Source organism: Triticum dicoccoides, chromosome 6A, assembly GCF_002162155.2.
Source record: "Triticum dicoccoides isolate Atlit2015 ecotype Zavitan chromosome 6A, WEW_v2.0, whole genome shotgun sequence".
NCBI lineage: Eukaryota > Viridiplantae > Streptophyta > Magnoliopsida > Poales > Poaceae > Triticum > Triticum dicoccoides.
The window spans coordinates 285,095,344-285,121,271 of NC_041390.1; the positions used below are offsets into that span (position 1 = coordinate 285,095,344).

The window sequence follows — 25,928 nt, forward strand, 5'->3', positions numbered from 1 at the left end:
ACCAAGCCAATAAAAAAATGATTGAACGGTCCATCTCTCGTTCTTCCCCGCTGCGCACCTCCAACGCTCAACTCCAAAGCCCTCGACCACCACCTCCGGCCATGACCTCCGCCTTTGGACGCGAGCTCAGCCAGTCCACGTACCACCTGCGCATGGCCCGACGCCGTCAACTCCGGCCGCGAGCTCGGCCTGCCCCCGACCTCCGCCCTTGGACGCGAGACCGGCCAGCCCGCACAGCACCTACGCACAGCCCGACACCGGCGACCTCCGTCGCGAGGTCGTCCCGCTCCGACCCGCTCGATCTCCTCCACCGCAAGGTCATGCTGCTCGCGACCTCCACCCACTCCCGTCCCGTCGTCTTCCTCTGCCCGGGCTGCACAATGTTTTCTGATTTGGATTGGATAAACGAAGGGGATTTTTTGGAGGAGAAGAAGAACTCGGTCAAAGGCACTCGGGCGTGATTGTTTTTTTGCGTGGGGTCACCTTTTTTTAGATCGAGCGGTGCCCTACGCTGTGAGCCCGGTGCCATACAATTTTTATTTGGCATCCATGATGATGTGGCACCTTTTTCAGCAATTTAGCACCGGTAACATAGTGGAGGGCCTTACATCCCACACTACGTCCTCCTCCATCCTCGTTAGCCGCCGCCGCCGTTCTGCCTCCCTCCTCTCTACCCTACAACCACGCCGGCGGAAGGAAGCCTCCGTTCGTGGCGCCATACCACTGCCGGTGTGCTGTGCACGCTTCGTTCCCCACAGCCCCTCCCTCATCCTCGCTCGGCACCGCCGCTGCCTGCTACTCCCCTCCACCACCGTTGCTACTTGTGGGTCGAATCTAGCATTGGTGGGTCAGAGCTCAAGCTAGAGGCCGAGACGGGGCTGGGCGAGCGGATTCCAGGTGCGGGTTCGCCCTCTCCCCGCGCGGCGCGTGCGCATCACGCCGTCTACGGGAGCGTGGGGGCAGGCCTCGCCCGCACCCCTCCGCCCTACCTCCCTCCTCGATCTCTCTCCCTGGTCAGCCGCCACCAACCCTAGCCCCCTTTCATACGCTGACTCCTCCATACTCTGTCTCTGTCCGTGCAGGCGGCCATCTTCGTTCCACCCCGAGCTTCTCATCCTCCTTCCTTGCTTCTCTACTCCCACACGAAGGAGGAAGATGCAAATGGCGTCGGCTTTGGGAGATAGCTCGCCCGGCTGCAGGGAAGGGCGACGGGACCGGCATCCTGGGCGGTGGCGACGGTTGGACTCCAGGAGCTGCCGAGGTTGTCCTCACCAAGGAAGCGGCCGACAGCGCAAGGTATAGAAGAGGGCACCGCCACCCGTGTGCAGCTCCGCCATCGCCTCCCTCCATTGCTGATCTCCATCTTATCTCTTTCTGCAGGGAGGGCTCGTCCTTACGTGGTGCTCAACCGGCGATTGAGATTTGGAGGGAGACTAGGAGACCCCGGCGAAAACGAGCGTGCTAGCGGTGGCTCCGGGAATGCAGGGTGATAGGGCCCAGTCTATGCTCCGGTTGTGTTGTTGGGTGAGCTTCTTCACACTTCCGGTTGTGCTGTTGGTTCCAGTCTATGAGCAATTTTTTTGTTTATTTCTGTCAACCAGATGCTCAGATCTAGCTAGGCTCCCATATAGATTTTTTGAAGCTTTTAAATTTGTTGTGTGCCTCGGATAAGTTACTGCAAATGGGATTATTGTTCCTGCTCAGGAGATGCTCTCTGACCTGACTAGAGTCATAGAAAGATTTTTTTTGCCATTCTTAGTTTGTCAAGAAAGGAATCGATTTGTCCTGGATCTCCTGTCCCCTTTATAAAGGAGATTTTTGTTCCTTTGCTTGATGTGTTTCCCTCCTTTCAAGTGTAGGATTTTCGGGATGGGCCTTCCTATCCATAAGTTTGTCTTTATACTGCATATTAATTCACTCTTTTGGGTAGGTAACTAAAGTCCTGTAACTTCACTGAATCATTGAAGTTGTCTTTCCCAATCCGAGTTTTGCTTTACAACAACTTGATTGCTTGTGTATTTGTGTAGTTTTCTGCATATTCATACAGCTCTGAATGTTGTTCCGTTCCTTGATAAATACATCGCTCTACAGGGTTGATTAAAGAAGTTAACTCTTCTTCATAGCAGTTTTTCAAATGCCCTGATGGGATGACCCTAAACATGGATAGTTTAACTTGGTATATCAGCTCAAACACCTGATCGGCAAAATGGAGTTCTATTGGTCCTAATTGCCGTTCTAAATCCTTCAAAAAGAAAAAGAAAAGTGCTATACTAAATAAACTATCTGCTCTATTATTTTTATTTTTAGTCTTGCTTCCATCCATCTATTTATAGTACCCTGGGTAGCTACAGCAGTGATGCTCTTTCTTTCTCTGTAGGGAAGCTTCTGGACGGGATTTAGACAAGGAAACGGAAACCCGTGCGAAATCGAGCATCCTGGTGGTGCCTCGACCAAAGCGGGTTGACGGATAGTGCCGGTGAGCACGGAGCATGGTGCAGCGAGTTGGATAGGCGGCAAGAGAGGTGACCACGGGTGTGGCTTGGGGAGCTCCGCACACATGAAGTGATGATGAGTGCATCCGACCCCACCATGCTGCTGTTCCTGGAGAACAAGGTATTGGCATTTGTCATTGTACAACACTAGCGAACCGGCAAGCAATGCAGTTGTTTATTCCTTTCCCCTGTAAACTATGAACTGAATGGCTACTGTGTTGATGCATATTTGTTTAACTGAAGTTTAGTTTTATTATGTCCATACCTTTGATTCGTTCTACTTTAGTGTGGTCTGAGATATAATGATTTATTTCATGTGTATCACATATCTATTTATACTTAGTTTGGAAATTGCAGCATCCTCTCCTAACTGTCCGAATGGGGGCTTTTAGCTAATTCTTACCAAGCACCTAAATTTCTAAAACTGCAAAGATATTAAAGAAACACAAACTGTTTCAGAATACTCCAGGATTGAATTTGGGCATTGCGCCTTAATAAGATATCAATCAAAAGCTTAGTGAAAAATAAATATATTACCAACGCGAGGTACTGAATTAAAATGTGCATCTACATCTTATTGTACAGAACAAGCTTACTTATTTTAATTAAAGGGGTATATATATATATATATATCAAATCAGTATAGGCCTTCTTAACTTTGAGCTAACACAGAAAATTGTATAGCGAGAATTTACGATCGCATTTTGAAAACTCTATTGCATAGTTTGAACCTTCAATTTTCATTACTAAAAGGATCGTTGGTATTGCCAAATTGCCAAGCATTTATTTTCAATTACTCTTGGTTTGACATGGACATTGTGCCATTTGGCGCCATTCGATGCCCAACTCCTATCATTTGTTGCATTTATCTATTCTAGATAAAATGATGATAAAATGAAATGAATCTTCAGTGTTGGGACTGATGATCGGCACTTGTTGTCTAAATGCAGTACATGCGCATTGCAGCGGTAATGTTGTTATCTGTCCCTGTATATTCCTTAGTTAGATGTCTCAGTAAGTTCAGTATATCATCGTCTACTTAGACAAAATACATCATGGTCAAACAATACAAATATTTCACAAGTAGAAAAGGCATACAAATATTAATTTTCAGTAAAATGATGAAGTGTTCAGATATATCAATGCTTTCACCTCACTTGTCATGCTGTTATGAACTATATTTTTTGTGTAATTGCTATATCAGAATTGAAGTAACCCATTCGACGCTTGACTGTATCTTAGCATGCTTATTGAGTGCATTCCTTATGTCATTTTTACAGATAAATTAATTTGTGTCAAGTATCGCTTTTTGCCATATGGACATGACAAGTTGTCATACATTGGCCTGTCAAATTTATCGGGTGCCAAGTTCACTTGCCATATTCTCAATTTTGTTTCTTCTGATTTTGGTGTTGGTGTGTGTATTGTTAGTGAAAATATGCTCATAGTTTTTTTAAATATGTGTACGCCATTAACTGATGTCATTGTGTTTTCCAGGGGTATATGAACCAGAAATGATGTGATATACTTGGTTATTTGAACATGAAGGTCAACCACGGGGTGGCGCGACATGGGTGAGCTGAAATTGTTCTACTGATTCCTTGATGCTTTGTTCATTGCTTTGTTCTTATTTTATCGTTCTTTATTTGCTTTGTTCTTTCCTACAAGAAGATGCCGAGTCGTGCAATATGTTCAAAGAAGTGAGAATCTGCATTTTATGAATGTTTTCTTCTTTCTTCATTGTTACCTCAAGTCAGTGAATTCAGTTAAATTGTACTGAGCAGCTTCATACGCATGGTTTCTCCATCTACACATCTTATTCAGTCACGAGGCCATTAAGATCTTTTTGACTTTTATAAAAAGGGTGATGCCAATTGGACGTCACCCTGTCCAACTTGATCTTTAACTTGCTATTACTGTTTGGATCTTCACATTCAAGGATTTTTCATTAAATCGTCGGTTCACCAGTTCTTTGTTACTTGAGATATTGTGATAAACTTATATCATTGCTTACTATACATATGTCTGGATGATGCCTGCAGGCTCATTACAAGCTTCAGGTGGATCAAATAGTGGGCCTTCTATATATATATTCAGCTGTATCATTTCTTACTATATATGTCTTCCTGTAGACGAGACGAAACCATACATGGATCCTTTGCCTCCTTTCTTGCTCAGACCCCATGATACAACCTCGGCGGTTGTCCAGCGACTAACAGGTAATTTCTCTTTCAATTTGATGATGATGGATGAGAATCAGTTCTATGATTGCAGCTTATAAAAACAGATGTTGGATGTCCCTTAGGGGATGTTTGGATTGTCGTTTCGCACAGTAGTTACACCTGTAAATAATACACGCCTCCGACCATCGTTTCATTTGCAGGCCGAAATGGCTACTAGCCCTGTAGATAAAATACATGTGTATTTAAATACACCGATTCCAAGCGCACCCTTATGTGATGTGCTTATTTACCATGATAGATGCAATTGCTTATTAGTAGGTGCTCTCCGAATCCTTCTTTAACTAATTTACTTTGAAGTTCGGACAAAGGAGACTATAACTTTTTATATTCGTTCTATCATGGATTCCCTCTCTAGCCTATGTACGTTTCAGAAATAGGTACACACCTAGGAGAAGCCTGAGACCTAATAATAGTGCTAAGCAATTACTCTGATTGTCATTCTATGCTATCATCACAACACAGGTCAATAGACAGTCAACAAATGTGTAATCAGCTTTCCCTGGGTCCTGCATCATCTACTAATAATCAAATTTTGTGGCGAGTGTCTTATAAATCAGCATACCTATTTCTCCACACTGGATAGCTTTTATTGTGACTACAAAGAATATCGTTTGAGGATGGCATGCCAATTGTTCTATGTCTTGGGTATGAAGTAATTTCTAAAATGTCTTAGGTTTCCCTATAAATTCTGCAAATTTGCGGCATGTCATTAAAACCTACAGGGTGCTCCACCGATGGTGAAAATACCTCACATGATGATGTTGGATATTCTTCTACAAACTTCTGGCCTACTAGTGGCCGAGTATCGAAGCAAAATGTGACAGTTGCATGATGTGGTTGACTGTTTATTTGCATACAGCAATATCATCTTTTGGAGATAAAACAGCCGTATGGATGTTACATGAGACCATGTCGGAAGACCCTGCTGCTATGTAAGCAAAAGGATTCATGATACCCACGGTGAAAACAGAGATAAGATGCTACAGTTAGAGCAGCATTGAGAAACCGAGGACACGAAATGAGTCTGAAAAATGCCATGGGCTGATTTGTTCTAGCTAGGTACATGCAATGCTTCTCTTATATATATGCAACGTAACATCGCGGATAACTAGAACTGTTGTGATGTTGCTCTATTATAAGTACAAATAACTCATGGTTATCTTTTCTTATGCAATGTGTGGTAGAAGTTGTACTCACAGGAAGACTATCGTGCTTTGTATAAACCACATTCTATGATTCACTTCTGTTATGCTTATTTACATTCCAGTGTTAGGACTGAAATCCATCTATTGTAATGAATTTGGTTATATTGGCATTACCTATTTGACTTAGGCTTGGTTCATCACATATAGACTGTTTTTCTTGTAACCCGCTGCTTGTATGACCTAAAACTGTCATGTATATGAGGCAAGTTATTAGCAATGTTTCACATTTTCTTACTTGCAATACTATGCTTGCCTGTTCAGGTCTTCCAAGACCTAAATCATCAGAAATCCAGCACACACAACACTTTTCTTTTGAACTTTGGTTACCCTGATACAAGCTTCCGTTCATTTTGTTTATATCGAGTTGTTAGAATAGTTACCATACGTGCTTGCTCAAAACTAAACCTACTGATAAATGGAGTACTTTCAAAGCGCATATGGTGTTCTGAAAAATACACATTTTTTTCAACATGACATGGTCTTGAAATGGGACTCTCCTATCAAATTAAAATTTGTAGGTATATCTCATTATAGACAACAAGCCTCCATTCTTTTTTATTAAAGGGGTTAAATTTGTTATCATATGTGCTTGCCCACTACTAATAAACCAACTAAAACATGAAAATTCTTTTCATGCTGAACATGGATTCAGTGGGTCTCTGCGCCATTTGGCGCAACGGTCCTGAAGTGGCATGGTTTAGTGGATGGTCCTTGCAGCATGAAACTATTTTCATCGACAATATGGCTTCATCGGGTCTCTGCGCCATTTGGCGCAACGGGTCAACTAGTAAGAAGCAGTCCGGGAAGGACACGAGGACTCCACGAGGGTGGAGGGTGCGCCCTACCCCCTGGGCGCGCCCCCTACCTCGTGGGCACCTCGTGCGCTTTCCGAACTCCGTTTTCTTACACGAAACGTATTTTGGTCGGTAAAAATTCATTATATAATCTCGCGGAGGTTTTGACTCCCATGTCACGCAAAAATCCCTTATTTTTGTTTCGAGCTGTTTTTCTGAGAAATCCAGGTCGTCATGTCGTCTTCAAGCGCCCCCAAGGACCAGTTCTTCGAGAAGATCATCAACCCCTACCTCGCAGAAGTGCTGCAACACCCTCAAATCATTGAGATGCGTGAGGGGTTGTTGCACACCCGTGATGCTGAGGAACTAAGGAAGACCAGAAGCACAGAGGCAAGGCTCGAGGCATTGGAGCAAGAAGTTTTCAAGTGTCAGGAGATGGTGGAGCGTGGACGCGATTCCAATCACATTATGATCACGGAGTTCACCAACAACCACAAGCTGTACATTGGGGAGGCCATCTTCAAGCTTCATGAGAAAAACGAGCACCTCCAAGCCCAGATCTATGACCTGCAAAATCAAAACTGTGAGTATGAATATAGATTCAAGAGGATGAGTTTGGCTGCAGATTTGAGGTTTCAGGAGACTCGGTCATCTTTCTATGATGGTGAGCCTATGCCTTGGAAGAAGGACGACAAGCCTACGCCATCAACAAAATCACCACCGTCTCCACCAACAAAGAAGAATAGAGTATCTGGTATGGGCACTCCCCTTGGCAACTGCCAAGCTTGGGGGAGTTCCCCGGTATCGTATCACCATCACTTTTATCTTTATCGTTTTTCTTAGTTCGATCCTTTTGGTAATATCTTGATCTAATAGAATAAAAGTCTTAGTATGATCTAGTTGTGAGTTTTGCTTTATAGTTCTTCTATGTAATCGAGTCTGTGAGCTATATAATAAAGATTAGTGTTGAGTCAAGAGCTTCTTTTGCCATGATCCTAAGTGAATAAAAGAAAAGAGAAAGAAATAAAAAGAAACAAAGAGATCATGTGAATCTCATGGAGAGTAATGAGCTCACATAGAAAAAAGTATGATGAATAAAAGTTGTTGAGAGTTGAAAAACATAGTTTTGGTCATCGTTGCAATTAATAGGAAGTAATAAAGAAAGAGAGGTCTTCACATATAAATATACTATCTTGGACATCTTTTATGATTGTGAGCACTCATTAAAATATGACATGCTAAAGAGTTGATGTTGGACAAGGAAGACAACGTAATGAGTTATGTTTTCTTACATGCGAGATAAATTATATTGTCATGGATCATCCAACATGGTTGAGCTTGCCTTTCCCCCTCATGCTAGCCAAATTCATCGCACCAAGTAGAGATACTACTTGTGCTTCCAAATATCCTTAAACCAGTTTTGCCATGAGAGTCCACTACAACTACCTATGGATTGAGTAAGATCCTCTAAGTAAGTTGTCATCGATGCACGCAATAGAAATTGCTCTCTAAATATGTATGACTTATTAGTGTGGGAGAAAAATAAGCTTTACACGATCGTGTGATATGGAAGAAATAAAAGCAACAGACTGCATAATAAAGGTCCATATCACAAGTGGCAATATAAAGTGACGTTCTCTTGCACTAAGATTTTGTGCATCAAACCATAAAAGCGGATGACAACCTCTGCTTCCTTCTGCGAAGGGCCTGTCTTTTACTTTTATCTCCTACCTTGCATAAGAGTCATGGTGATCTTCACCCTTTCTTTTTACATTTTATCCTTTGGCAAGCACAGTATGTTGGAAAGATCCTGGTATATATGGCTAATTGGATGTGAGTTTTCATGAGCTATTATTGTTGATATTACCCTTGAGGTAAAACGTTGGGAGGCAAAACTATAAGCCCCTATCTTTCTCTATGTCCGATTAAAATTCCATACCCATAAGTATTGCATGAGTGTCAGCAATTGTCAAAGACTATATGATAGTTGAGTATGTGGACTTGCTGAAAAGCTCTTATATGTTGACTCTTTCCAATGTTATGATAAATTGCAATTGCTTCAATGACTGAGATTCTAGTTTGTTAGTTTTCAATAAAGTTTACGATTCATACTTGAAATTGTGATTGAATTATTACTCTAGCATAAGAAATCATATGACAAGAATTATATAAGTTGCTGTTCTAAGAATGATCATGATGCCATCATGTTCATATTTTATTTTTATCGACACCTCTATCTCTAAAAATGTGGACATATTTTTCGATTTCGGCTTTTTGCTTGAGGACAAGCGAGGTTTAAGCTTGGGGGAGTTGATACGTCCATTTTGCATCATGCTTTTATATCGATATTTATTGCATTATGGGCTGTTATTACACATTATGTCATGATACTTATGCCTATTCTCTCTTATTTTACAAGGTTTACCTAAAGAGGGAGAATGCCGGCAGCTGGGATTCTGGGCTGGAAAAGAAGCAAATATTAGAGACCTATTCTGCACAGCTCCAAAAGTCCTGAAACTTCACGGAAGATGTTTTCAGAATATATAAAAAATACTCAGTGGAAGAGATTCACCAGGGGGGCCACACCCTGCCCACGAGGGTGGGGGTGCGCCCTACCCCCCTGGGCGCGCCCCCTACCTCGTGGGCCCCCTGGTGGCCCTCCGGTGGCCATCTTATGCTATATGAAGTCTTTCGATGGGAAAAAATAACAAGCCATCTTCTCGGACGAAACTCCGCCGCCACGAGGCGGAACCTTGGCGGAACCAATTTAGGGCTTCGGCAGAGCTGTTCTGCCGGGGAGACTTCCCTCCTGGAGGGGGAAATCATCGCCATCGTCATCACCAACGCTCCTCTCATCGGGAGAGGGCAATCTCCATCAACATCTTCATCATTACCATCTCCTCTCAAAACCCTAGTTCACCTCTTGTATCCAATTCTTGTCTCCAAGTCCGGGATTAGTGCTAGTAGGTTGGTAGTAGTGTTAATTACTCGTTGTAGTTGATGCTAATTGGTTTATTTGGTGGAAGATCATATGTTCAGATCCTATATGCATATTAATACTCCTCTGAATATGAACATGTTTATACTTTGTGAGTAGTTAAGTTTGTTCCTAAGGACATGGGAGAAGTGTTGCTATTAGTAGTCATGTGAATTTGGTATTCGTTCGATATTTTGATGAGATGTATGTTGTCTCTCCTCTAGTGGTGTTATGTGAACATCGACTACATGATACTTCACCATTATTTGGGCCTAGAGGAAGGCATTGGGAAGTAATAAGTAGATGATGGGTTGCTAGAGTGACAGAAGCTTAAACCCTAGTTTATGCGTTGCTTTGTAAGGGGCTGATTTGGATCCATATGTTTCATGCTATGGTTAGGTTTACCTTAATACTTTTGTTATAGTTGCGGATGCTTGCAATAGAGGTTAATCATAAGTGGGATGCTTGTCCAAGTAAGGACAGTACCCAAGCACCGGTCCACCCACATACCAAACTATTAAAGTACCGAACGCGAATCATATGAGCGTGATGAAAACTAGCTTGACGATATTCCCATGTGTCCTCGGGAGCGCTTTTCTCTATATAAGAGTTTGTCCAGACTTGTCCTTTGCTACAAAAAGGATTGGGCCACCTTGCTGCACTTTATTTACTTTTGTTACTTGTTGATCGTTACAAATTATCCTATCACAAAACTACATGTTACCACTTATTTCAGTACTGGCAGAGAATACCTTGCTGGAAACCGCTTATCATTTCCTTCTGGTCCTCGTTGGGTTCGACACTCTTACTCATCGAAAGGACTATGATAGATCCCCTATACTTGTGGGTCATCATACTGCGATTTCTTCTTCATATCCATCATGTGTAGACTTGAGTTCCTCTTCTAGCTCCAGGTTCCTAGTCAACACCTTCTTCATGTCTATCATGCTGGCGCACATCTAGTTCCCCTAACGACGATTGTGCTGGTTTAACTCCTGGATGTTGGCTGCAATGGATTTATCCCTCCTGGTGAAAATCATCTCCCATTGCTCATCTCGGCGTCCACATATCTGGTAGATGGTGTCCTTAAGATCCTTGTTGTGTACCTCGCCGATGCGTCCGATGGTGATGTGGGCGGCCATGCTCTTTCCTAGACTCTAGGTTGGTGCATCAAAGGAAAACTCGATGGGCTCGGTAACTGGCGTGAACGTCCTTCCTGGAACATGAACTCGGATCGTCTAGCGCTCCTCTTCTAGTAAAGTGGCGGTGCATGTCCTGGTGAAACTTGGTATTCCGATGCTCAGGTACCTAGTGACTTCCTTCAAGTGTCGTCCAAAAGGAGTGTCGTCATCCGATTGAGTGAACTTGTTCCTTAGGGCCGCCATCTATAGAGTAGAAAATGGAGAATAGTCAGAAATGAGTAGAGAATAGTTTCCTATGGCTTATCCTAGTGGTCACGTCCTACAGTCAGCGTGTGCTCTGATACCATCTTATAGCGACCCGACCTCAAATAGTCAAGTCTCTGTGCATGAGTGGCATCCCTGGATTGGTATTGCTGACACACATAGTACTCGAGGATTTATTGCAAAGTTCAATCACACACTTATTACATCAAGTGTCTCAAAAAGAGTACTTATTATAATAATATGGCTGAAGGCCATCTAAATAAGTTAACTATGGAAGCTTCAAAGATAAATGAGTCCATCCAACTCCACGGCAAAACTGAGTGCACGACAACGACCTAGCGCTCCTTACTCTTTGTCTGAAAATTCTGCAACATAATATGTTGCAGCCTGTGTAGGTCAGCACATGGAATATGCTGGCAAGATAACACTATAGAGCAATGAATAAAATAACAGCTATCACTACATGCATATATGGCTGGTGGAGGCTCTATGGTTATCATTTGCATAAAGATAATTTTTCCCTACAACAAAGAAATATATTTTATTTAACTACAAAGTTTGTTGAAAACATTGAGAAGGTAACCCCAACTCAATCCCAAATTTTAAAGTTAATAACCCAACAAATTTATTAAGCAAAGTGATGAGATTAACATAATAATTCAAGCACGAGATACTCAAGATGTCCATAACTAGGGACACGAATAACCATGATTACTTTGTACACTCTGCAGAGGTTTGCGCACTTTTCTCTAGAAGACTCGATCTCCTTCGTTGTATTTCTCGCACTGCATGATGTTTGAGAGACGGACGATCGAGACACAGTCTTTCCGAGGAGGTCCCCTTAACCGATAGATAGGCCGGTACACCTGCAATCCCCTACATCTGCTAGCCCATCATGGAAAGGATTCCCACAACTTACTCAACTATGCCAGAGCCCATAATGGCTTATGGCTGCACACGGAAGTTTCTAGCATGAATAATCTTATGATCCATTTGAGCCTAGGTGGCATTCCATAGGATGATCACATAGGTACCCCGGGATCTCCTAGGACAACACTGGATTCCCCAGGTGCCCACAACCAATCCACCAAGATGTGTATTAACGTAGCCACCTTAAGTTAAACCTTAGTTAACAATAACTCTCACATCTTCCATGAATTCCCTCAAAACCAAACCACATCTACGAGCATAGCATAGGAGTATAAGAATACCGTAGTAAATACCCAGGGTTTGATATAAGACAATAGGTACTACCTCATCAACTACTTCCCAATACCCACATGTTATCAAATCCTACTCATGAAATGTTTGAGGGTTGAAACTAATGCATAAAAACTGGGTAATAAAGGGATATGATCGAAGTGTTACTTGCCTTGCTGACGATCGAAAACCCCTAGAGATTCGTAGTAGCAAGCCTTGCACTACGGAAACTCTATCGTGAAAAACAATAGAATACATAAGAACTCAAGCATAAGAGGCAAAGATAACACCCAAAAGAAACGATCTAAATAGAAAGTTCAAAAGAAGAGCTTCGATTTGCAAAAAGAATCAATCGAATCGGAGCTACGAAACTCAAAGTACGATCAAAAGAAGTTCAAATCCAAATCTGCTTGAAACCAAATTTTAAATTTTCAAAATCATGTTTAAGTTTATTATTCGGAAAGAGGGGATCAAGACGAAGATTTTGGCGTTGGTTTCACTGGATTTGGATAAACGAGCAAAAAGTAGCGAAGGTTTAAAGATTGGGGACTAATCTACGATAAAAGTAATTACAGATAGGTCCCTGGACGAAAATAAATAGAAAAAAAAATCTATCGGACGAACGTTCGCTAACAGAGACTAACGGACGAAATCGTTCGCTAACAGAGAAGAACGGGTTAACGTTCGCTAATTAGTGAACCCTACAAATAAAACCGATCTAAACGAATAAACGGAAAAAACCAGGGCATCGGTTCGGTTTTATACCGGCTCGGGGTGAGAAAACCGGCGGCGGCGGCGGCTTCATCCGACGACGGCGAGAGCGGCTCCGGCAAGCGGGGCGAGGCGATGGTAGCGGGAAGCGGCGCGACAGCGCGGGCGGCGGTGCGTGCGGCTGCGGCGGCGGTGGCAGGCGACGACGGGTGGCGGGGTGCGGTGGCTGAGGAGGAGGGGGTACGGCTCCATATAAAGGCCCGGGGGTGACGGCTTGCGGGAGGGGCCGTGTCGGAACTTGACTCCGGTGGAGTCCCGGTCGGCCACGACGGGGAAGGCGGCGGCAGCTGGGCCTTTGACCCGGTCGATCCGAAAGATTTTTTTAAAATAATTTCGCCTGAAAGGAAAAATCCAATAAAATAAAATAAATAAAAATCCTAAAATCCCAGAAAACAATTTTTGCGGTCGTCTACTAATATTTAGGACATCATGAACATTTTTCTGGGCTAAAATGCATTTTTTTTATAATTTACTCGAATAAAATCTCAAATAAATTTCGAATAAAACTAATATTTTTATTTAAAATTAAATTTCCATTTTCCCCCTGTTTTGAAGAAGTCATATTATCTTTTGTCATTTTTCTATTTATTTTTGAAATAATCAGAAAAATAATTTCAAATAAAAATCACTTTGATCCAATTTACCAATTTTGAAAATTTCAAAATTGGAATTTTATGAAAACCTCCAACTCTCTCAAATGTTCCTTGAGTTGCTTAAGGTCTTTAGGATCAAACTATTCAAATAATACCAAATAAAAATGCAAAGGGCATGAATGCATATGATGACCTAATGATTAACATCCAAATTGAAAATTGGGATGTTACATCTAACTTCGAGGCCACTTTACCACTACTGGTAAAGGTGTGGGTTTTGTGATATGACGGGTCATGAAGGCCACACCGGGGTGACTGATGAGTCTCGACTGTAGCACCTCGCTGTGATTTGTTGGATGGCACATGGGCCCGGATGCTTGATGTCCCACATGTAATAGAGTAGTAGTTTGGATGAAAGACGCGGAGCTCCGTCCTGGTTTATTGGTCCCTATGATAATCTGTGTCAAATTTTGACTATATATTTTACTAACCAAATGTTCATGCATGTCACAAAAAATTACATCATTGAAAACTATATTCAAATACGAATCCAAAGAGTAACATTTTGTCATTTAAATATTTGGTCAAAACTTAGCACAAATTACAAAGGGGCCCAATAAAGATTGTACTCTCACATTTTGTATTGAGGATACTCCCACATAGAAAATATAAATAATAGTGCATGTTGGTGCATCCCACGTTTCCAATAATTTTATCGTGGGCTTGTTCGGAATTTTTATGAGGTGGTGGTTGTTCACTCAACGGAGGGTCTAGTACCAGACTTGAACGATACAAAGTGCGACTTGGAAGACAGTAAGACCACTTGGAATAAGCAGATAGCTATCTCAAAAAATAGTCAACAACTCAAAAAATGGCGACCTGGCACATACACAATGTTAAACGATTGTTTTGATGGAGTGAAAAAATAAAACTACCCCACTATACGTATCTTCTATATCTAAATAGCTAGCCCCCACTAACCATTCCTCTCAACATGCAAGTATGCCACATCATCGCACAACATGCATGAGAAAAGGCCCACCCCATATTATATGTCTCTCAACATGCAAGCATGTCACCTCATCATGACCTGCATAGATAAAAGACTCATCTCAATATGCAAATATACATGAGAAAAATAGCTAGCCCCCATTAGCTATTTCACTCAACATGCAAAAATGCCACATCATCGCATAACATTCATGAGAAAAGGCTCACCCAAACTACCATATGTCTCTCAACACGCAAGCATGTCACTTCATCATGACATGCACAGAAAAAAGACTCATCTCAGTATGCAAACATGCATGAGAATTTTCATTCTATTATGCTATATATATTCAATATACATTTGATAGCTATATAGTAATCAAGCAGAATAAATTACATGTATTTTCAGTCTTATTTTTTATATTATTAATTCAACTATTCATGTTTCGCATAACAAATCACATTGAAATATGTTTCAAAATATTCCCGCAACAACGTGCGGGGTACCATCTAGTATATATAGGCGGGAGCCTCCACGCTTGCTTGCTAGGGTTGCTCTATTCACACACTCTCATCCTCTCTAGATATAAACAAGATACCGGTGGTAAAACTATCTTTCTACCCTCACTACTGGTAACAGATCCGGACATATCTCCCTCCGCCGGTGAGGGGGATGAGGGGCAGTGTTTAGGCCATCGTCTACAGCGAGGGAGGAGACCCACTGCCAGCCGCACCATTATCTCTGGCCGAGCACCGGCGTGGGAGATCGTCCGATCCCTTCGTCGCTGCCCTAGTGTGGGTGGATCAGGCCTCCCGCCGCCCACCTGTCCTCATCCCGACGACCTTCAGGTATATCTTCCTTCGAAACCGGCCTAGCTCTACTTCCCCAGCTCGCCACGTTGCTGCATGTGCATCATTTTCTACCTCTGAGCCCCCCTCGTAGCTAGGCTTGATTGGATGGTCCAACATGACCTAATTTTTTTCTATTGTTAGAGGTAAAGCTACTTCATGGAGTCGACTCTTGTACTTGGTTCAAACAAGAAATAAAGGGGGAAAATTTAGTATGTGCACCGGACTTTGTACAAACAGGAAAGAAAGGGGGTGAAAGTAGTACAGACTGGTCATCCAACCGATCTCTTGGTCGAAAAGGGAAATATAGGGGAAACGATGTGCACAGTGTTATGACCAGGACTAGATTTGCTATCCACACATAGGAGTAGGTGGCTAGAGTGAACAAAAATGGGATCAACCCACATATGTTTCTTTGATGTTTGTTTCTCAGGGCAACAAACTTTGAATCACCACTTTATGATGCGGTTTAGGTACATGGTTATGACAGCGTGGATTTTGCCTTCTCTCTTTTTCCGGACTTGGTTCTTGCCTTTGCATTGATTTTGATTTTTTGGAATCAATTTAAATGCACTTGTCACTTGGGCATGCCCTTGACTTTCACCCAAGTGACCCATATACTTCTCATTCAACCTTATTTCTCTGATAAACCCCCAAAATAATCAAATGAATATTTTTCATAAAAGAAAAATATTCATTTTCCTCTCTGAAACTCTTTTTAGAAACTAGTGCTCCAAAGCAACCCTCATTTTTATTGCTCCGAAAAATCTGAAATAATTCTTGAATATTCTTCGGACCTTGGCACAGCTTCCCAAGCAAAAATATTGCATGACTTTTTGTAATATTTTTGCTATAGAAAATAATTTCTCTTGTGGCCCAAAATTTCAGTTTGTACAGTAAGTACATTTTTCCTTGATCTTTTGGCCCTGATTTTTCTTGAGCCAAATTACCCTCCTAAGAAACCATTAATCCCAGGAGATAAGCCCTAATGGCCATCTAGAAGCTAGCCAAACTTGGCGACCAAGTTCCTGGTCAGAAACTTGGCAAGTTGGTTGCGCCAAATCTGGTCGGCCCGGTGATGTGTCCTCAGCTCCTCTAGACTAAACACTGCATGGACTTTAGCCCAGACATGGTTTGGCCGTGCGTGGGCACCGTTTTGACCATGCCAGGGATGTGACCGCGTGAAGACACGACGTCTGGCACACGTTCGACGCGCTCTGGGTAGCGCCAACGCTTCCGTTCGGCGCGTGCTTGAGCTAGAGCTCGCCGACGACTGTCGCGCCGTGCCACCAGCCTCGACCCATCATCCATGACCCCTCCCCGGCGCTCGCCGATGTCGGAGACGCCGCAACGAGCATGGGAACATCGCGGCCAAACGCCACAGCGCGCTCGTGCCCTTGTCTTCTTCTCTAGTGCTCCCCGTGCTCGTCCGCGAGCATGGACAGCCTCCGCCTTGACGCTGAAACCTTGCCCCCTCACACTGGCACCTTTCGTCGTCGTTCCCCGGTTTCTAGAGCACTCCTGCGGTGCCACGTTACCCCGTCTCGCTCTGGCTATATATAGAGCCCCTCTCCTTGCTTCCAAGCCTCACACCACTCCACACCACTGCCACGACCACGTAGGAACACCGTAGCCCGGTTGGGCAGGCCTCTGGCCGTCAACCCTGACTAGAGAACTCCGGTGATCTCCGCAGCCCCGCCACCTTGCTCCGGTGGCCCTCGAGCTCGACCAACCTCTCGGACGTGGCATCGGGGATCCTCTGGTGCTGCCTGGACACTGCTGAGCCCTCGGAGCCGCCTCTCACCATCGCCTTCTTCCTCTCCGGCAAGTCCCGTCCGCCACCGTCGCTTGCAAGCTTGACTGCGAGCAGCTCCGGCCATCCCACGACAAGCCACGGGTATGGGCAGGTGCACCGAGAACCCCTCTTCATTTCTATCCCTCTGGTTTAGCCCCAACCCCACTCCTCACCAACGTAAGCTCCGACGAAGCGCCGTCGCACTCTAATCTCTCTCTCTCTCTCTCTTGACGGGGCGGGCCCAGTGTCAGACTCACCACTCGCACCCGACGCGGTACGAGTGGAGTCGTACTCCCTCTTTATGCCTTTGATGTCACCCCTAGGATTTTCTGAATTATTCAAATTTAATCAGATTTTGACTAAAACTTTGACCAGCCACAACTTCTAGCCCATAAGTCCAAATGAGTTGATTCTTTTTGCATTGTCTTTATTTCAGAAAGCTCTAGCAGCACACCAAAATGTGGATTTTCCTTGCTATATAGAATTTCTGGTGCTATTTAGAGAGGATTTTGATTTTTGTTTTTGTGATTTTTAAATATTTTTAGAAGAAGAAACTTGTCTTGAAGTCAACCAGGAGGAGTGTGATCCTCCTCTGCACTAAGGCAAGCCACACCAGCATTTGGATGGTGTATCTCAATATCTATGATTTTCTACTTGAATATTAGTTCTTATTGCATTTAAAACTTGTTAAATAAATTTTGTTGAGTGCTAGTTACTTTATCATGCTTGCAAGTGCTTGTTTAATTCTCTGGTTGAATGCATGGACTATAGTAGTCAAGTAGAATAAATTTTTGCTTTAGTTATATTGCAATGATAAATAATGATGGTTCTTTTATTAAGTGATATATTCATATGAATTATGAGTTAATCCAAATATTGCATGATATTAAAAATGAGGTAGAACCAGTAAAGTTTTTAATCAAGAGTAGTGCAAGATAATTATGTTGGTCTGTATCTATGAGTTGCTAGCTTTGCATGTCGATTAGTTGCATGATCATGGCATATTATGGGTTGTTTATATAAAGTTCTTATTTCAAAATTAAACTTGATTAAGTCCAACTAGAATATGATGTTGATCCCATCATGGTGCCACTGAATCGGGTTTTACTCAGTGCGACCACATTTACCTTATTGGGGGGTCTTGATTCGGTCCTTTGTTGTGCCTCTCACCGGTGCCTCCTGCGAGGGAAGGTTATGGGCGTGCATACCCAGGCCCGGTAAGCAGACATAACCTTGTGTGTTCATTTTGTTTTATGGTATCTTGTCCCCGTTTGGGACCGTTTTTGCCACAATAGTGGCCGTTGGTGCCTTTGGTAGGCACGGGGCCACCCAAGACCTAGCCATGAGGGGGAATCGGTCGCAGTGGCCAGAAGAGTGTCATGACAAGGGGAGGGTTTCGTCGGAACGTCGTTGGTCCACCCGAGTGGGAGTGCGAGGCCATGGGTTCCGTGGTGTGGGTAAAGTGCGCTACCTCTGCAGAGTGTATTTAATCTATCGATAGCCGCGCCCTCGGTTATGGGCATAGCTCGGAAGTAAGTCACACCATGGATCCACTTTTATCTTTAATCTTGCACCCTAAATGATTGTTGTTGGCACTGGTTTTGTGATGTTTCATGAACTCATGAGTTGCATCATGAGTGATTGGTTTCAGTTGTGACCCAGGTATGGTCACCGTTTGGTTACGAGGTAACCCGTCTGGTAACCGAGTCCGCGAGACTCAGTGCACATGTGGATTCCACCGCATTACTAGTATTTCTTGTATTGCATTGACCTGATTAATTGTCATGATACTGTTTGTCATCGTGCTTATGTTTGTTGTGAGCTTGCAAGTACATTCAATGTACTGACCTGGCGTGTCATGCCAGCTTTCAGGCAAGTCGGTTCGCATCAGAGCGCATCTCACGTCTAGGCCGTCTCCACGTTGGTGTCCCTATGCCATGGAGTTTCCACTTCTTCGTTCTTCCGCTACCGTGTAGTTCGTGTGATCGAGGCCCCCGTCATGTTCATTAAATAATGTACATACTGTTTAGCCGCACCGAGTGTGCCACTTGGCCTTGTATCTCGATGTAATAACAGACTTATGTAATCCGCTAGCATCAATAAAGCGGTTGATTCTATATCATGTTGTTGTGTATTGCCAGAAGACGTGATCTCTGGGCTGGCAATGCAAGGTAAACCGGTTGCTCTGAGCCGGGGTGCCACAACACTTGGTATCAGAGCCGCGCTAATTGTAGGACACGCTAGACCGTTAGTGCGTTAGTGGAACAGTAGATTGCTTCGCCTGAGTGCCGGTAGTCATAGAAATTGGTTGCTGCATTGCATGCTTGTTTGGATCCACAACTGATTTTGTACCATCCTGAGCCAACTCCGTACACATCGCCGCACCTACTTCAGAATGTGTGGCGATGACCCTACCCAGAGGGTGTTGATCCAGAGTATCGGGTGTATCGGGAGCATCTGGCCGGTGCATTGTATGAGTATTATGTTGAGGACACTCTACACCATAGTTCCCCTTTCGGTGCTTACACTCGTTCTACTAAGGGTGGTCTCGCTTCTACGCCATCTCAGGCAGTCCAGTTTGCCTCTATCGAGGCTCTTGGAGACTTGCGCTACAAAGAGGTTCGCATGCACACCCACCCAGGTCTCTTCTACTACCCATCTCTGCACGAGAATGGGCGTATCCGCTTTCTTTTGATTAATCTGGCGTATGATCATCCCACTAGCCACCTTTCCCTTTATATCACTGCCAGCTATCTCCTAAACTACGAGTTAGCTCGGGAGCTAACCCGCGCCCGGACAGCTCTCGCCTCTGCTCGTACTAGGAACCCTCTTCCTACTTTCGGTTTCGATCCTCCAGTTTCCGTACCTCCGGTGACCTCGCAGAGTACTGTTAACCCTCTGGCAGTGACCCCTTGCAGTGCTCCTACTGCATGGGCATCCCTTGTCGCTACTCCTGCAGCTCCTATGCTTAGCTCCCATCCCGCACCTGCCCCTGAGGGAGAGCCCTCGAGGCAGCACCAGCGCGTCTCTCTTAACCCGGAGGTCTGTACTATCAGTTCAGGATCTGGGCCCGACTCAGGAGAGGAGCCTGCAGCAGCACCGCCGAGCAGTAGACCGTTGGAGTATCGTTTCTGTCATGAGTATGCTGTATGGGTGTAATCGCACATGTCACGATGCTTAGTTTCATGTATGATGGTAGTAGGCTCGTTGTGATGGTTACTTTCATGATGAGTCTATCTATAATTATGTTGGAACCTTTTATTCACTTTGGTTTTCTTTCGTTGTTTTCTTCCGGGATTTGTCAATGGCTTTCCTCCCATGTTGGATTTTTCTCATCGTGGTTGCTATGTATTGGGAAATAAATAATATGATGACATAGGGAGGCAGCAGCAGCCAAGCTTGTGAGGATGTCCTTGTCCGTTGCTCCGCAAGACAGGCAGGACATTCCCCCGAGCCATACCAGCCACCTCCGTCTCCACAGCCACATCCGCCTTCCACTGAGCAAATCCTGCGAATGTTTGAAGAAAGAAGGAGCAACAATCTGCTAGAAATATTGAAAAGTGTGGAAGTTTTGGTTGGGCAGAATGGAAGCCAGAATGGTCATCACTCCAAGTTGTCAGATTTCCAGCGGACCAAGCCTCCCAGCTTCAGCCAAGTTATTGATCCATTGGACACCGATGATTGGTTAAGGACTATTGAGAGGAAATTGGAGATTGCTCACACTAAAGAGGGAGACAAGGTTCCCTTCGCAACGCATTATCTCGAAGGACCTGCCGCTATATGGTGGGATAATGCTAAGGCCATATGGCCCGCGGACGAGGAAATTACTTGGACTAAATTCAAGAATCATTTCCGGAAGTATCATATTCCCACCAGGATTATGAAAATCAAGCAGCGCGAATTCCACGCCCTCACTCAAGGCAGCATGACAGTCAGCGAGTACCTGAATAAATTCAATCATTTGGCCCGCTATTCTCTCTACGACGTGGCCACAGAAGAACGGAAGATCGACAAATTTCTTGGATGACTGAATCAGCATCTCAGGTGCACGCTCAGCATGTTTGATTTTCCGGACTTCCTAACTCTGGTGAACAAGGCCCTCATCACAGAAAGGGAACACAAGCTCCTACACGACAACAAGCCAGCTATTAATGACCACAAGCACAAATTCAAGCCGAAAAGGATATGCAACTAGTGCATAAGGCTCATACTTGGCAACAGACTCAGGTTGAGTACAAACCCAACTGGCAGAAAAATGTTAATAGGACCACCACCCAAGTCAAGAATATCGTGACCAGCCCGGTGCGCGAAGATTGTCAGCGCAACAATTCCTGTTTTAGCTATGGGCAAATAGGACAATGCGCCAGACAGTACCCCAAGAACAACAAAAACACAGCTCCATTCCATCCGCAAGTCAAATACATGGAGCCGTATTCCGCCCCAAGTACCATCCAAGGGCAAATCCATCATATCTCCGTAGACGAAGCCCAAGAGGACCCGGAAGTCGTCATTGGTATGTTCCTTGTTAATAACATACCCGCCGTAATTTTATTTGACTCCGGGGCTTCCCACTCTTTTATTTCATGGAGTTTTGCTACCCAAAACTAATTTCCTTGCTCGATTTTGGGAAAACAAATGCTGGTACAATCCCCGGGATCCCTGCTCAAAAGCAATCTAGTCTGCCGCAATTTGGAAATTGACATCAGGGGCATCAATTTTCCAACATCTCTGATAATCATCGATTATAGCAAATTGGATATTATTCTGGGAATGAATTGGTTGACCCAATACCAAGTATGCATCAACTGTGCGACCAGAGTAGTTACCATGACAAATACGGAAGGTCGCACCATGAGTTTTTATGCCCACAAAAGCATACCCAAGAAGGATATGATTTTCACCGCCGTGGCGGAAGAGGTGGAACTAATTCCAGTGGCAGTGAGTATCCAGATGTATTTCCTGAAGAATTATCAGGCATGCCGCCAGATAGAGAACTGGAGTTTGCAATTGACTTGGTGCCTGGAACCGCACTGATACACAAGAAATACTATCAGATGCCTTCCTCGGAATTGGTGGAATTAAAGAAATGGCTGGATGACATGCTGCAGAAAGGATACATCCGCCCAAGCTCTTCACCATGGAGATCGCCAGTGATATTTGTGGACAAAAAGGATGGCAGTCTACGAATGTGCATAGACTACCGACAGCTGAATGACATCATCATCAAGAACAAGTATCCACTGCCAAGGACTGACGATTTGTTTGATCAACTCAGCGGGGCCAAAGTATTCTCCAAAGTTGATTTGAGGACCGGATATCATCAGCTCAAAATAAAGGAGGATATTCCCAAGACCGCGTTCACCACTCGATAGAGTCTTTATGAATATACCGTTATGTCCTTCGGCCTCACCAACGCCCTGGCCTTCTTCATGCATATGATGAACAAGGTGTTTATGGATTTCTTGGACAAATTTTTGGTGGTGTTCATTGATGACATCCTCATTTACTCAAAAAGCAATGCCGAACACAAGGACCACCTCCGAGCAGTTTTGCAAAGGCTTTGCGACTATCAGCTTTATGCCAAGTTCAGCAAATGTGAGTTTTCGCTCTAGCAAGTTGGATTTCTCGAGAATGTCCTCTCGGTAGAAGGAATATCCGTGGATCCAAGCAAGGTGAAAGATGTACTTGATTGGTCTGCACCCACGACAGTCTCAGAAATCCGAAGTTTCCTTGGACTAGCCGGATATTATCACCGCTTTATTGAAGGATTCACAAAGATTGCCAAGCCAATGACCGAGCTCCTAAAGAAGGATAAGAAGTTTGAATGGACTGAGGACTGCGAACGGAGTTTCAATGAGCTAAAAATCAGGATGACATCAACACCAATATTAACTCTTCCATATATCTACCACAGTTTTGATGTCTACTGTGACACCTCCAGAAAAGGTCTTGGATGTGTACTCATGCAAGATGGCAAGGTTGTGGCTTATGCATCTAGACAACTACGACCACACAAAGGAAATTACCCCACTCATGATTTGCAATTGGCCGCGGTGGTGCACGCTTTGAGGATTTGGAGACACTATCTGATTGGAAAGAAGTGCCAGATATTTACCAACCACAAGAGTCTCAAATATATATTCACTCAGCCCGATTTGAACCTTCGTCATCGGAGATGGCTCGAGTTGGTTAAGGACTACGACCTCGGTATAAATTATCACCCGGGTAAAGCTAATGTGGTGGCTGACGCCCTCAGCCGCAAACCGGCCAACCTAAATACTCTAATGGATTCCTTGCCTCCTGATCTTTATGAAGAAATCACTCAGCTCAACTTGGTGATTACCGATGCCCGTCTTGACAACATATTGCAAGTTGCCCCTACTCTTGAAGGAGAAATTCGCAGCGCTCAGGCAGATGATAAATCATTGAAATTATATGCCAAGAAGATGCACGAGGGGCATACACCGGCTTTCTCTAAAGATCAGCAAGGTACACTAAGGTTCCGAGGAAGTATTTGCATACCCAACCATGAAGGTCTGAGGAAGAAGATATTGACAGAAGCACATGAATCGCCATACTCAATTCACCCCAGTGGTACCAAAATGTATGAAGACCTTCATCAGGTATTCTGGTGGGATGGAATGAAGAAAGACATTGCCTACTTTGTGGCTTGTCGCGATATATGCAACAAGGTAAAGGCGGAACACCAAAAACCCACCAGACTCCTCCAACCTCTGCCAGTATCCCAATGGAAATGGGACAATATCTGCATGGATTTTATCACCGGATTACCAAGGACTCAATGAGGAAATGATGCAATATGGGTCACAGTGGACACCCTAACAAAGGTGGCACATTTCCTTCCCATCCGGACCACCTACCATGCCGATCAACTTGCACAATTGTATGTGTCCCGAATCGTCAGTCTGCATGGAGTACCCAAGACTATCACTTCAGACAGGGGATCTCTCTTCACTTCAGCATTTTGGTCTCGACTACATCAAGCCTTGGGGACTGCTCTGAGGTACAACACGGCTTATCATCCCTAGACAGATGGACAGACTGAGCGAGTAAATCAAATACTCGAAGATATGCTCAGGGCATGTGCATTGGCCCAAGGACCCAAGTGGGAAGACTGTCTGCCCTACGCCGAGTTTTCCTACAACAACAGTTTCCAGACCAGCTTGAATATGTCACCTTATGAAGCACTGTATGGCCGTAAATGCCGCACTCCACTGAACTGGTCTCAAACAGGAGACATCCGTATTTTCGGGACTGATTTAATGCTCGAAGCCGAGAAGCAAGTCAAGGAAATCGGAGATAGACTGCAGCTGGCCAAATCATGGCAGAAGAATTATTATGACACCAAACACCGCCAGATCAGCTTCGAACCCGGAGAACACGTATATCTCCGAGTCACCCCTATGAAAGGAGTCAAGAGGTTTCAGACCCACGAAAAATTGGCACCCAGATACATCGGTCCGTTTCCAGTCATGGCCAGAGTTGGAACAATTGCCTATCAGTAGGAATTGCCACCTGAACTATCAGAAGTACACAATGTGTTTCATATCTCGCAGCTAAGGAGATGCATCTCGCCACCAGAGAAAAGGACTGATATGACAGAGATAGAATTGGCTAAGGATTTGACATATGAGGAAAAGCCAATCAGAATATTGGATGATACAGAAAGAGTCACTCGCAGCAAAAAAATAAGGTTTTACATGGTTCAGTGGGAACATCACACCGAGGAGGAAGCAACGTGGGAAAGAGAGGAATTTTGAAGGACTGCTTAACCAAAATGGTTTTACCAAGCAACCGAATCTCGAGGACGAGATTCATCCTAAGTGGGGGAGGTTTGTGACAGCCTGGATTTTGCCTTCTCTCTTTTTCCGGACATGGTTTTTGCCTTTGCCTTGATTTGGATTTTTTGGAATCAATTCAAATGGACTTGTCACTTGGCCATGCCCTTGACTTTCACCCAAGTGGCCTATCTACTTTTCACTCAACCTTATTTCTCTGATAAACCCCTAAAATAATCAAATGAATATTTTTCATAAAATAAAAATATTCATTTTCCTCTGTGAAACTCTTTTCAAAAACTAGTGCTCCAAAGCAACCCTCATTTTTATTGCTCCCAAAAATCTGAAATAATTCCTGAATATTCTTTGGACCTTGGCACACCTTCCCAAGCAAAAATATTGCATGACTTTTTCTAATATTTTTTCTATAGAAAATAATTTCTCTTGTGGCCCAATTTTTTAGTTTCTACAGCAAGTACATTTTTCCTTGATCTTTTGGCCCTGATTTTTCTTGAGCCTAATTACTCTCCTAAGAAACCCTTAACCCCAGGAGATAAGCCCTAATGGCCATCTAGAAGCTAGCCAAACTTGGCAACCAAGTTCCTGGTCAGAAACTTGCCAAGTTGGTTGCGTCAAATCTGGTCACCCCGGTGATGTGTCCTCAGCTCCTCTAGACTAAACACTATGTGGACTTTAGCCCAGACATGGTTTGGCCACGCGTGGGCATCGTTTTGACCATGCCAGGGCGGTGACCGCATGAGGACACGACGTCTGGCACACGTTCGACGCGCTCTGGGTAGCGCCAATGCTTCTG

The 25,928-nt window shown here is 44.0% G+C and overlaps 1 long non-coding RNA gene across 11 annotated transcripts; it reads left to right on the forward strand.

Annotated features, from left to right (window-relative positions):
* Positions 1–602: 602 nt before the first annotated feature.
* Positions 603–6,157, forward strand: LOC119316793. 11 transcript variants are annotated; one of them, XR_005153325.1, is made up of 6 exons: positions 603–1,296; positions 1,381–1,524; positions 2,378–2,613; positions 3,990–4,066; positions 4,535–4,552; positions 4,625–6,157. It is a non-coding gene; the product is annotated as an uncharacterized LOC119316793 (long non-coding RNA). The 11 variants fall into 11 exon arrangements; XR_005153321.1 differs by adding an exon at positions 1,860–1,926 and having other exon boundaries at positions 3,990–6,157; XR_005153319.1 differs by having other exon boundaries at positions 3,990–4,711; positions 5,409–6,157.
* Positions 6,158–25,928: the final 19,771 nt, after the last annotated feature.